Below are 11404 nucleotides of genomic sequence, written 5' to 3' on the forward strand. Positions count from 1 at the left end.
CCACCCAATCTTTAAAGAGAGACTTCTAGCCAGGCATGGTGGTTTGTGCCTGTAATCCCAGCACTCAAAAGGCTGAGTAAAGAGGGTCACAAGCTTGAGGCCAGCTTGGGCTCCCTAGCCAACCTGAGTTACATAGTGAGGGTTGGGTTGGGGGATGAATCCTTCCCAGGCTGACGGAAACTTAGGACAGACGGAAAGCACTTCGAGAAAAGATATAACAGTGGCCATTTCATTATAACTGGGTGAATGAGCTATTTTCGATTTTGCAGGGTCAGATAAGACTGGCGAGGCAAGCAGGCACCTGATCATGGAAAGTACATGTGCTTTGCTAAGGAATTTAAATTGTATCTGTGGGCAATAGGGATTCATTGCCAAGAATGGGACAGCATAACACTAAAGCTTAGAAATATACTACTTCAAATAACTATCAGAAGGGTACTGGTAAATAAATTCTAATAGGTCCACACAACAGGATACGAGGAGGTCAATAAGAACAAGCCTAATCTATGGATATTAACATGTAAAGATGTCCATGTTATAGATATGAAATATTTATTGTTACTTGAAGAAAGCAGCTTGTAGAACCTTATGTTTCATATGTGTAAATGTAGATATATATGAGGTTAGGCATGTGACAGATTCTATTGAAATAGGCACTGGTCTAGGGATGCATTAATGGAAAAGAAAAAGTTCCATCTATCTCACATACTATATATGAATAGTACAATAATATATAAATGTTATAAAAATATATAAATATTTGGTCGGAAGAAGTTTACTAAGGAGAAAACATTTTAGCCGTGACCCGAATTAAGGGAGCATTTTAGATCTGTCCAGATAAAGATGTATACATACACACACAGATTTAAGAAATTGCTTCATGCAATTGTGGAGACTTAGTAAATCCGAAATCTGTAGCAGAGGCCACCAGGCTATTTTACTAACCTATGGCATGTTCGTTATTGTGTTAAGACAAAAAATGTTAGTGTATGAGTTGTTTTTTTCTAAATGAAAACCTCAGTGTTCCGGTTTAATTGCAGTGTCAGCACTTTTCCATAAATAAGTGGGTTTGGGGCTGCACTTTGGTTCTCAGTCTCTAAAAGTTTCGCCATTCATCCTGGGGATAGAAACTTGAGGAAGAGTTGTAATTTGAATTCAAAGGCAATCAGTTCACGGAATTCCTTTCTCCTTAGGAGAGAGCTTTTGTTCTGTTAAGACCTTCAATTGACTGAATGAGGCCCTCCCACAGTACAGAGGGTAATCTGCTTTACCTAAAGACCTCTGATTTAAATGTTAATCTCATCTAAAACCTATTTTCACAAAGCACACAGAATCACTTTTGACCAAATAGCTGGAAGCCGGTTGGCCAAACTGACACATTACCTTTACAAGTTGGTCTCTGGTCAACTCACGTCCATCTCCGTAGGTGTCCCCTTAACATATGCCTGGTTTCTGAGTAAGGAATACTAAGGGCATATGTCCACATAACATCATCCATCCAAAAATGCACTAACCCTTTCCCAAGAAGAATATGCAAAGTCCTTGGGTAGTGTTTACTTTTCTCCTTGTTAACCAGTAGCATAAATACTACGATGATAATACATAAATATTATGTTATAAATTCAGTAAATTTTATGTTACATGATAAGGGAGTGGGAAAGAACAAAAAATTATATATAATATATATTCTCTATATAGGTAACCAGTTGTCCCAGTATCACTAATTACAAAGAGCTTCCTTCCTCTCATTAATTGCTTTTATGCTTTGGATGCTAACCAACTGACCATAAAGGTCATATAAATAGAACATATAAGTCTATTTTTGGATTCTATTCAGTCCCTTTTATCGATTAATCTGTTCTTATGTCAATACTACACCTTTGTTGTTGTTGTTGTTGTTGTTGTTTTTGAGACAGGGTCTCACTATGTAGTTGAGACTGACCTGGAACTCACTATGTAGCCCAGGCTGGCCTCGAACTCACAGCGATCCTCCTGCCTCAGCCTCCGGAGTGCTGGGATTACAGGCATTCGCCACCATGCCTGGCTACACTATTTTGCTTATATAAGCTTTGTAGTAAGTCTGAAGTCAGGTAATAAAAGACCTTTAAGCTTGCTCTTCTTTTTCAAGATTGTTTTGGCTATTCTAGGTCCTTTACACTTCCATATAATTTTAAAAATCACCTTTTCAATATCTATTTTTAAAAAGCCTGCTGTAATTTTGATTTAGAGTGAGTTGAATCTGTAGCTAAATTTGATAACATCTTAACACTAGCAAGTCTTCCAACCCATGACATAGTATAAATATCCATTTATATAAGTCTTCTCTAATTTCAGCAAAGTTTTGTAGTCTTTAGTATAGAGGCCATACTTATCTTTTGTTAAGTTTGTTCTTAAAATGTTTATGCCATTTTGTTAGTTTTAAAAATTTTACTTTTCTAATTGTTTAGTGCCAGTGTATAGAAACATAACTAATTTTGATATGTTGACCTCATGGCTGGAAACCCTGCTGAATTCTGCTATTTTACTAAATCTTTAAAAATAAATTACTTACAATTTTTTTATAATTGTCATCTGTAAATAAAGATAGTTTTACTTCTTTCTAAATTTAATGCTTTGATATATTTCTTTACTGTATTGCCTGGGAGTTATCACTATATACATGTTAGACTAAGAAAACATCAAAAATATTGAAAACATCTGGTATAATATAATATTTTCACTCTGAAAAAAATGTTGTCACATTCTAATAAATTTAGACATAGGCTTCCTTTATTATGACATAGGAAACCTTAAGGCTTTTCCCCAAAAGAAATGAAAACATAGATCCTCAAAAAGTCATATACAAAAGTTTATAGCTTTTTTATTCAGAATAGCCCAAATCTTAAAATCTAACCATTTATAGAGGTATACATTCTGTTATATTCATACAACAGAGCATTACTCTACAATGAAAGAACAACTACTAGTACATGCAACAGTATGAATAAATCTCACAAAAATCTGAGCAAAAATGGACATGAAAGTTCATCATATTTATAAAATTTCTAGAGCAAATCTTTTTTTGAGAAAAAGTCAGAAGATTATCTCAATATGGACGGACTTGGAAAAGCACACAGGGACCTTCTGGAGTGGTAGTAATGTGCTGCACCTTGGTAGACTTATGGGATATAAGTATATATATGCCTTTTTAAAAACTAAGAATTGTATGCCTAAATTTGTGTATTTCTCTGTAGGTAAATTTTACTTCAAAATATTGTCAGTAAGTATTGAATTGTAACTTTTTTTTCACATTCGAACTGATAGGCTTGCTTTTCTTGCAGTGTATGTTAACGATTCTGAAACTACCTTCTGTACCATTTAAGAGTTAAGCAAATGATTAATTCTAATGAAGATAAAGGGGAGAGGGCTGGGGCTTTAGCTCAGCAGTTCAGTGGCCTGCCTTGCAAGTGCAAGGACCCAAGCTCATTCCCCAGTACAAAAAAAAAAAAAAAAGAAGGTAAAGGGGAACCAGATTTCCATTGAGGAAAAGAAAATCATACTTGTGGAAAGAGAGGACACAACCGCATCTATGATTTTTGGTTGGAATTAAAAGTGTATTTAAGTGCTGAGGGAGAGAGAAGAGGGCAATAGTCATTTGTCCAACTAGGAGGTCCTAGAAGTAATGACAGACCATTAGCATTTTAGGTTTACAATATAATGGTACATTTTAGGTATACAATATAATGGCACTCATCATTGGGAATTTGTGACTTTACATTATCCATCTTGGTTGTTGTTTTTTTTCCCCATTCCCCTGCCCTCCCTTCAACCCCTCCACCCCTCCCTATTTACAAAGACTTTCTTTCCATTTTTCTCATTTTCTCATATTAATTCCATTCCCTTCTTTCCTTTCCCCTACCTCTCCCACTTTCCCTTCTCCTTCCCCTTTACCCCTCTGCTTTCTTATTTATTTATTTATTGGTACCAGGGATCGAACTCAGGTCCTTCCCCTTGCAAGGAAGGTAATGGCACCACTGAGCTAAATCCCTGGCCCTTACCCCCTTTTCTATTTCACATCATCTATTATACCTTTTTTGTCCTTATTTACACTTTCGGTTTCTCACTCCAGAGAAACTATTCGGTACTTACCCACGTGTGTCCTGTTTCTTTCACTTGAGTATGTCCTCAATATGCATCCATTTAGCTATAAATGTCTCTAATTTCTTGCTCTTTGTGGCTGAATAGTACTCCATTTTATATAAAAACCAAAATTATCCAGTCTCCAGTTGACTGGGCCACTATAAACACGGGTGCGCATATATCACTGTGGTATGATTCTTTTAATTCTTTTAGGAAGATACCCAGCAGAGGAATAGCTGGGTCAAATGGGACTTCCAATCCTAGTTCTTTGAGGTATCTCCACACTGATTTCCACCGTGGTTGCCCCAGTCTGCACTCCCACCAGCCATGGAGCAGGGTTCCTCTTTCCCCACAGCCCAGCCAGTATTTGTTACCGATTGACTTCATGACAGCAGCCATTCGAATTTTCTGGGGTGAGGCGGAATCTCAGTGTTGTTTTCATTTGCATCTCTGGAATAACCAATGATGTTGAACATTTTTTCATGTTTATTTGTTATTTCTACTTCTTTGTCTGAGAAATGTCTGTTCATTTCAGATGCCCAGTTTTGGATTGGCTCTTTAAACTTGGGAGGTCTGATTTTTTGAGTTCTTTATATATTCTAGAGAACAGACCTTTGTCAGAGGAACAGCTGGTGAAAATTTTTTCCCACATTGTCGGTTGTCTCTTCACACTGTTGGTGGTTTCTCTCACTGTGCAGAAGCTTTTTAATAAGAACAGATCGCGCTTGTTGATTGTAGGTGTATTTTAGTTTCTCTTCATTCATTTTATCTTCTCTACTCATATGTATATGTATGTATAATAAATGCAGCACTGATCTTGGAATCTGAAAAACTGACTCTGTCATGACTTAGAATTTGTCCTCTATTTTCAATGCCCATCATTCATTTACTCATAAAATATTTGCTGTATATTTATCACCCAGTGTGCTAATGGTAGGCATACAGTGCAGTTATAACCATAAACAGGTCCTTATCTCTGCTCTCATAGCTCACGGTCTGCTGGAGAGAGAATCCCAGGGTGATAATACTGTACTAAGAAGAACAGGTACATTGGTAATACATCAAAAGGCCTCTTCTCTTTTTCCTGCATTCATTATTTGAGTATGTCCGGGTTTGGTCCTTTTCATTTACCTTGTTCTAAAGAGCCCACAGTTTGCTCTATCTCCTGAAATTTTCTAGCTGTTCAAGCACCCCGACTGTAGCCTCCACCTGGGCATTTGACATTTGTTGTTCAGCTACATCTAGGTGCGGCCAGAGGCCGCCAGAGGAATAAAGAATTACCATATCCACAAGATGGCAGTGTTGTATAAGCATTGAAAAACCCCGCTCCCACACAGGTTCTTGAAGGTAAACCTCTCAAGTAACATATTTTGTCATCTACTAGGTGGATGTATATTTTTGTATATTTTCTTAATCTTCAAATGAATTAGAAGTTTAGTTTACAGGGTATTTTGCAGCCCTGAGATGCATGTGTTTGAGAATTTAAAAAGCAATTTCTTTGGAGTAAAAGAAAAAAAATCTAAATTCAAGTATAAGGTGCCACCTGGACTCCTTTAGTGCACTTGGACAAGTAAGATCTTTGGACCCCAGCTGACCTGTCTAAAACTTTAAAACAATAAAATTACTTTCCTTATTAAATCATTTAAATGAGATGTGATATACAGGTATAAATAGTATTGTATATTGTGCTGTAGACAGTAAGTAGTGAGAATGATTATTGCCTTAGCATGTGAAAATCAATTGGCATATGCCCTGTGAAAACTCAGTTATCTTCACTTGTTTAGTAGAAAGGTTCTGCAGCCTTTAGAACAGTCTAGAGATTTTGATTGCTATTTCCAGTGACACATTTAAAGGCCTTTTATGACCTTGCGAAAAGAACGGTCTATATAAAAAAAAAAATCAGTTGTGATAGTGTCATAGTTGTCATACTTTTGTTATTTTGAGCTTTGGACAATAATTGTGAAGTTCTTATTTCAGCTGACAGCTGATCTCCTCCCACCAGGGAGGTTAGAGAAAGTCACCTTGGGCTTGAATTGCCTAATAATAACAGCAGCAAGGTATATTTCTGTGAGGTTTGTGACTTAAACAAAGTGCTCTCACGGATGCTATTTCAACTAGGGCAGAGGCCTTGACAGCCAGTGATGTAGCGGGAGACAATCAAGTGTAAGAAGGATAACAACTTGAAACTCTAAACACCATCAGGACTTATCAGAATATGAGCTCTGTGTAGGTTAGAGGAGCTCACAGGTAGCAGGAAGAGGCCTTAAGCCCAGCATTTGCCTAAGAGCATGAACTGAAAGCAGTTTCAGGAGTTCAGGTCAGGTGACAGTCCGGTGGGAAGGAAGAAGGGTCTGGAAAATCCGGTAAGTGACTAAGATTGAAATAGATCAGTGGACAGGAGAACTCAGTACTGATGAAGCAGAAATAAGCTTCACTGCCTAGGAAGCTTGGCTAGTGGAAGGAAACTGATGGAGGTGAACAACTGAGATCAGGTAGACAGGATCAGGAACCCAAGGGATGGAGAAGGCTGGGTTTGAAACTTAAACGTGGAAAAGATCGGTGTCAGCTGTCAAAGATGCACAGCTGGAAACCAGAACCCAAACCCTGATGAAACAGCAAGTTGTAGAATTTAGTTTTTGAGAGCTAGCTTAGCTGCAGATGGGAAAACACGCTGAAAACAGGATGGTTTCAGTCCAATGTAGGTCTGCGAGGTAATAACCAGTAATTTTCCAGATCTAGTTCCAGAAGAGCCCGGAGAGGCAATGAGGACTGGACAGGACATTCTACTGTGAGGGTGAACAGGCCTGTGTCATAGAGGGGTGCTGTGGAATGCAGGGGATTCTGAAGAGGTGGTGCTCCTGGGTAAGTCTATGCTTGTCAGAGCGTCAGCATCCTTACACACGATGTGAACACAGCAATAGCTGCTCACCTAGTTCTTTTACTGGTTAGGAAAGACACAAGTTAGTGTGCCATAAAATACTCAATGAACTGTAAAGGGCAGTGTCAATACAATTTGACTTTTTTTTTCTATCAAAGATTGAGTCCAGGGATCCCCTACCACTGATCTACACATCCCAGCGCTATTTTTATTTCGGAACAGGGTTTCACTAAGTTACCCAGCTTGCTCTCAAATGCGTGATCTTCCTGCCTCAACATGAGTAGCCGGGATGACAGATGTTTGCCACCACGCCCTCCTCAGTTTGGCTTTTTTATGCATTGTGGATTAGTGCCCTACAATCCAAAGTTCTCTTTCTGTCCAGCTTCTTTTTTTCTTTTTCGTTTTCTTTTTCTTTTTTCTTTTTTTGATGCCGGCGACTGAAAGACCTTGCACTTGCGAGGCAGGTGTGGCTCCATTGAGCTAAATCCCCCACCCCCTGTCCACTCTTGAACCTGATTCTGTCCATGGACTGCAGCAAGTGTTCTGCAGCAGAGTTGGCTTCAGTGAGGATCAAATTGCGTGGTTGCTACATTTTCTGTGACAAGTATCGGGGCCGTCTGGCATTTACATGAAGTATTGGGAGTGAACAGGATGGGTTCTTAGGACCAGCTCTCCTCGGGAGCAGCAACTCAAATTATCTTCCAAATTTAGTCACACAAAGAAGAGTAGATCACTATAGCTAGCAGTAATGAGTCACAGCGAGCACAGTTTCATGCCCTTGGTGATGAACAATGCAGAGGAAGAGAATGGGCTGCAAAAAGAAAGAGATTTAGAAATTACAGAAACTCCAAAGCACTTCAAAGTCTTCCAAATTAAAACAAAAATAGCTAACACAAATGTCCCAAAAATGCTGTGCATGGCAGCATATATTCAGGAATTCATGGTTAAAATAGAACTTTTAAAAATAATATAATTTGATTATCTAAATATTGCCAGGCCTGTTTGACCTGAGCAATAGGAGTTGGGTGTGGGATGCAGGCCAGTTTCAGTATTTCAGTCAGTGAGTGTGTGTGTGTGTGTGTGTGTGTGTATGTGTGCGGGCCTCTCAAGTCCTGGCCTTTGTAGGTTTTCAATGAGGAAAAGGGAGACATCAGTGATGTGCACTTCCTTTTTGTCAGGACCTATCTCTGTCGTGTTATATACCACATGGCTCAGTGCTCGCTTCAGAGAAATGAGTTGAAGTCACAGGCATTGTTTGAGAGTATTTCTGAGAGGGAGGAGAGAGTGGAAACAGTATTAGAAGAGGCCATGAAGCAAACTGCTGGATCTTCACTGCTGATTCTCACTCCTCTACTGTGCCGGGGGATTAAGGTCTTTTTCTGCTTTCCCTCTATGAAAATACTAGCAAGGATTTTTTTTTTTTTTTTTTTTTTTTTTTTTTTTGATGTTGTTTGTAGTTGAGACTGCCCTGGAACTCACTATGTAGCCCAGGCTGGTCTTGAACTCACAGCGATCCTCCCGCCTCAGCCTCCTGAGTGATGGGATTACAGGCATGCACCACCACGCCTGGCTACACTATTTTGCTTATATAAGCTTTGTAGTAAGTCTGAAGTCAGGTAATATAAGACCTTTAAGCTTGCTCTTCTTTTTCAAGATTGTTTTGAGACAGGGTCTCACTTTGTAACCCAGGCTGGCCTTGAACTTGCAGCAATCCTTCTGCCCTCCTGCCCTCTGAGTGCTGGACTTATAGGCGTGCACAGCACCATGACTGGCTATATTTTGGCTTTTATTTTATTTTATTTTTTTATTTTTGGTTTTTTGAGAAAAAGGTCTTGCTGTGTAATTCAGGCTGGCCTTGGACTCCCTATGTAGTCCAGACCAGTCTTGAACTTGAAGCAATCCTCTTGCCTCAGTCTCCCAAGTGATGGGATTACAGATGTGCACCACCAAACTCAGCTATGACTTTTAAAAGATCACTGGGTAGTAAACATATGGAACTTACAGATCTTTAGAATCAGAAACCACACCAGTTAAAGGAATAATAAATTCAAAGAATGAAATTAATTGAAATAAATTATAGTTAATGATTCCCTAAAAACTAAGAGATGCCCGCAGAATGTCTCAAATGTATTTGAAATTGCTATCATAGATGCAACAATCCACTTTAACAAAAGCCAGTGAACACTGCAGAGGGAGAGAACAGAGACTGAGAAATGAAAGGGACCTAAAATTTATTGTCACAGCTGAGTGTGGTGGTACATACCTGTAGTTTGCATACTTGGGAGGCTGAGGCAGAAGGATAGAGAATTTGAAGGCATCCTGGGCTACATGAGCATAATGAAACCCCATCTCAAAAAATAAAACAACAACAAATCCCAGAAATTGCTGTTTTTGGCAAAGGCTGGAAAACAGATGAAATGAATTACCAATCTGACCCAACAGCACATTTCTGATGCTCTGTTTTCCATTATTCTAATAACTCACTTACCAGTCTTGACTATGCACAAGAACAGTTACACACCTGGGACCTCATTTGACTTCTTCTAAGTCATTGTCTTTTTCTACTTACTTGTACCAAACATCTCTAGAGATGGCAGGCTCCCATCTAAACTTATCATGCATGCCCTCACCATTTTACTCAAAACGCACTCTGGTTACTAGCGCCTTTTCTTGAACAAATACTGTGCCTTTAAAAAAATTATTTTTTCAATCCATCTAGACCTCTCGATCAACCTTAGAAGTTATCATGACTGTCCTGTTTGTGTTCTACCCTTTCCAAATTTTCTCTCCCTTGCTTTCTTTTTTTTTTTTTTTTTTTTTTTTTTTTTTTGTACCAGGTATCGAACTCACGACTTTGGGCTTGCAAGGCATGAAGCGGCACCACTGAGCTAAATCCCTGGCTCAAGACACTTCTTAGAGTAAGGCACAAATGATATGTGTGAAAGCACTCTGTATAAATTTCACTTAAAATTTGATTAATGAACTAGATTAACAATTATTGAACTAGATGATTGCTAAATTTCTCTCAAGGTCTAAAATCTTTATTTAATATATTTTTAGTGAATTCATCTGATCTAGGAGCCAGCAATTGCATTTTGGTACTTTTAAGGCTCATTCTATTATACCAAAGCTGCTGCTGATTGAATAAGTACAGAATGATTTGTGATTTTAAAACAGCAGCATCAAAAACAGGTAAGTCTTTAATCACTTAGGCTGAATGTTACTGCTAATAGTACATGGATTTTTAAGGAGAAAGTTGAGTCATAGCCGCCATCTAAAAACATAATTTCCGGCCAGGGATTTGGCTCAGAGTTTCCACCACCTGCCTCACAAGCCCAAGGGCACCAGTTCGATCCGTGGTACCAAAAACAAAAAACAAAAAACAAAAAAACCCATAATTCCTACTAACAAATTTAAAGATAAAATGAACCCAACTGAAACATTTGCAAAGGCTGTGGCCACTCATCCAGCATTTCAGAATATTGCCATGCTAGAATCGTGACTAAAGCTGGAGGGAACAAATGAGGAAACATACTGTCTGTCTGTCTGTCATCTCAAGTATATATCTCATATATACATATCTATGTAAGACCGTAGATACATAGATATGTAAAAATCTCAACGTTAGAAGCATTTCTAAAAGTCAGGGGGTCCCAGGAGTAAGATTCTGGGCGCTTACAACAGTTCCAAAAAACAAAACACTGAAAAAGGAGGTCAAAATGTGTTGACTTTTTACTTTGCCAAATAAAGTTGTTTTAAAGACAAAATCAACATTTATCACCAGCATCACTTTATAAAAAGACATTTTAATGATATACATGCAAGAAAATAAAACATCACAATAAAGACAATGTGAAATTACATAAATGAAAAACCATACATTGCTCTCATTTTTCTTGTATCTTTAAGGAATATGTTGTTACACCTGCACCTGTCCATGTCCACAGTTCCTTGGGCATCACCAACTTACTCTATGCTTCCCTATCCTACCACGCCAATCAAGAATTTGTATCACTAAAACCAAAGTCCATTTAAATGTGTACACCATGCCCTATGGAGAATTCCTCAAGAAAAAGGTATTTATTAAACTATGAATGACTGAAAGAAAGTCAGCAGGATACGAACTATTCTCCAGAAAACTTAAGATTCTTGAACGTGGCTTAATTTTTCTTTTTACAGTTTTCTTTCACATCCCCCTTTTAGTACTAGAAATGGCTCCCAGGGTCTCGACACTCAGCTCAATCCCCAGCTCTTTCCTTATTTTTTATTTTGAGCCAGAGTCTCGCTAAATCGCTACATGGCCCAAACTGTGCTCGAATTTGGTATTCTTTTTGCTCCCAATTCCCAGAGTGCTGAGATTTCAGGAGTCCCCACCACACGAAGCTACTTTTTTTTTTTTTTTTTTTT

The 11404-nt window shown here is 38.4% G+C and overlaps 1 long non-coding RNA gene across 1 annotated transcript in view; it reads left to right on the forward strand.

Annotated features, from left to right (window-relative positions):
* Positions 1 to 6097: 6097 nt before the first annotated feature.
* LOC117287121 overlaps positions 6098 to 11404 on the forward strand; it is a 6834-nt gene continuing 1527 nt past the window's right edge. Inside the window, exons 1-2 of the long non-coding RNA XR_004518314.1 lie at positions 6098 to 6482; positions 6853 to 6981. This is a non-coding gene — a long non-coding RNA (uncharacterized LOC117287121). The remainder of the gene's footprint in view (positions 6483 to 6852; positions 6982 to 11404) is intronic.

This window comes from Fukomys damarensis, unplaced genomic scaffold, assembly GCF_012274545.1.
Source record: "Fukomys damarensis isolate Sample0158 unplaced genomic scaffold, DMR_v1.0_HiC HiC_scaffold_3, whole genome shotgun sequence".
Taxonomy (NCBI): domain Eukaryota; kingdom Metazoa; phylum Chordata; class Mammalia; order Rodentia; family Bathyergidae; genus Fukomys; species Fukomys damarensis.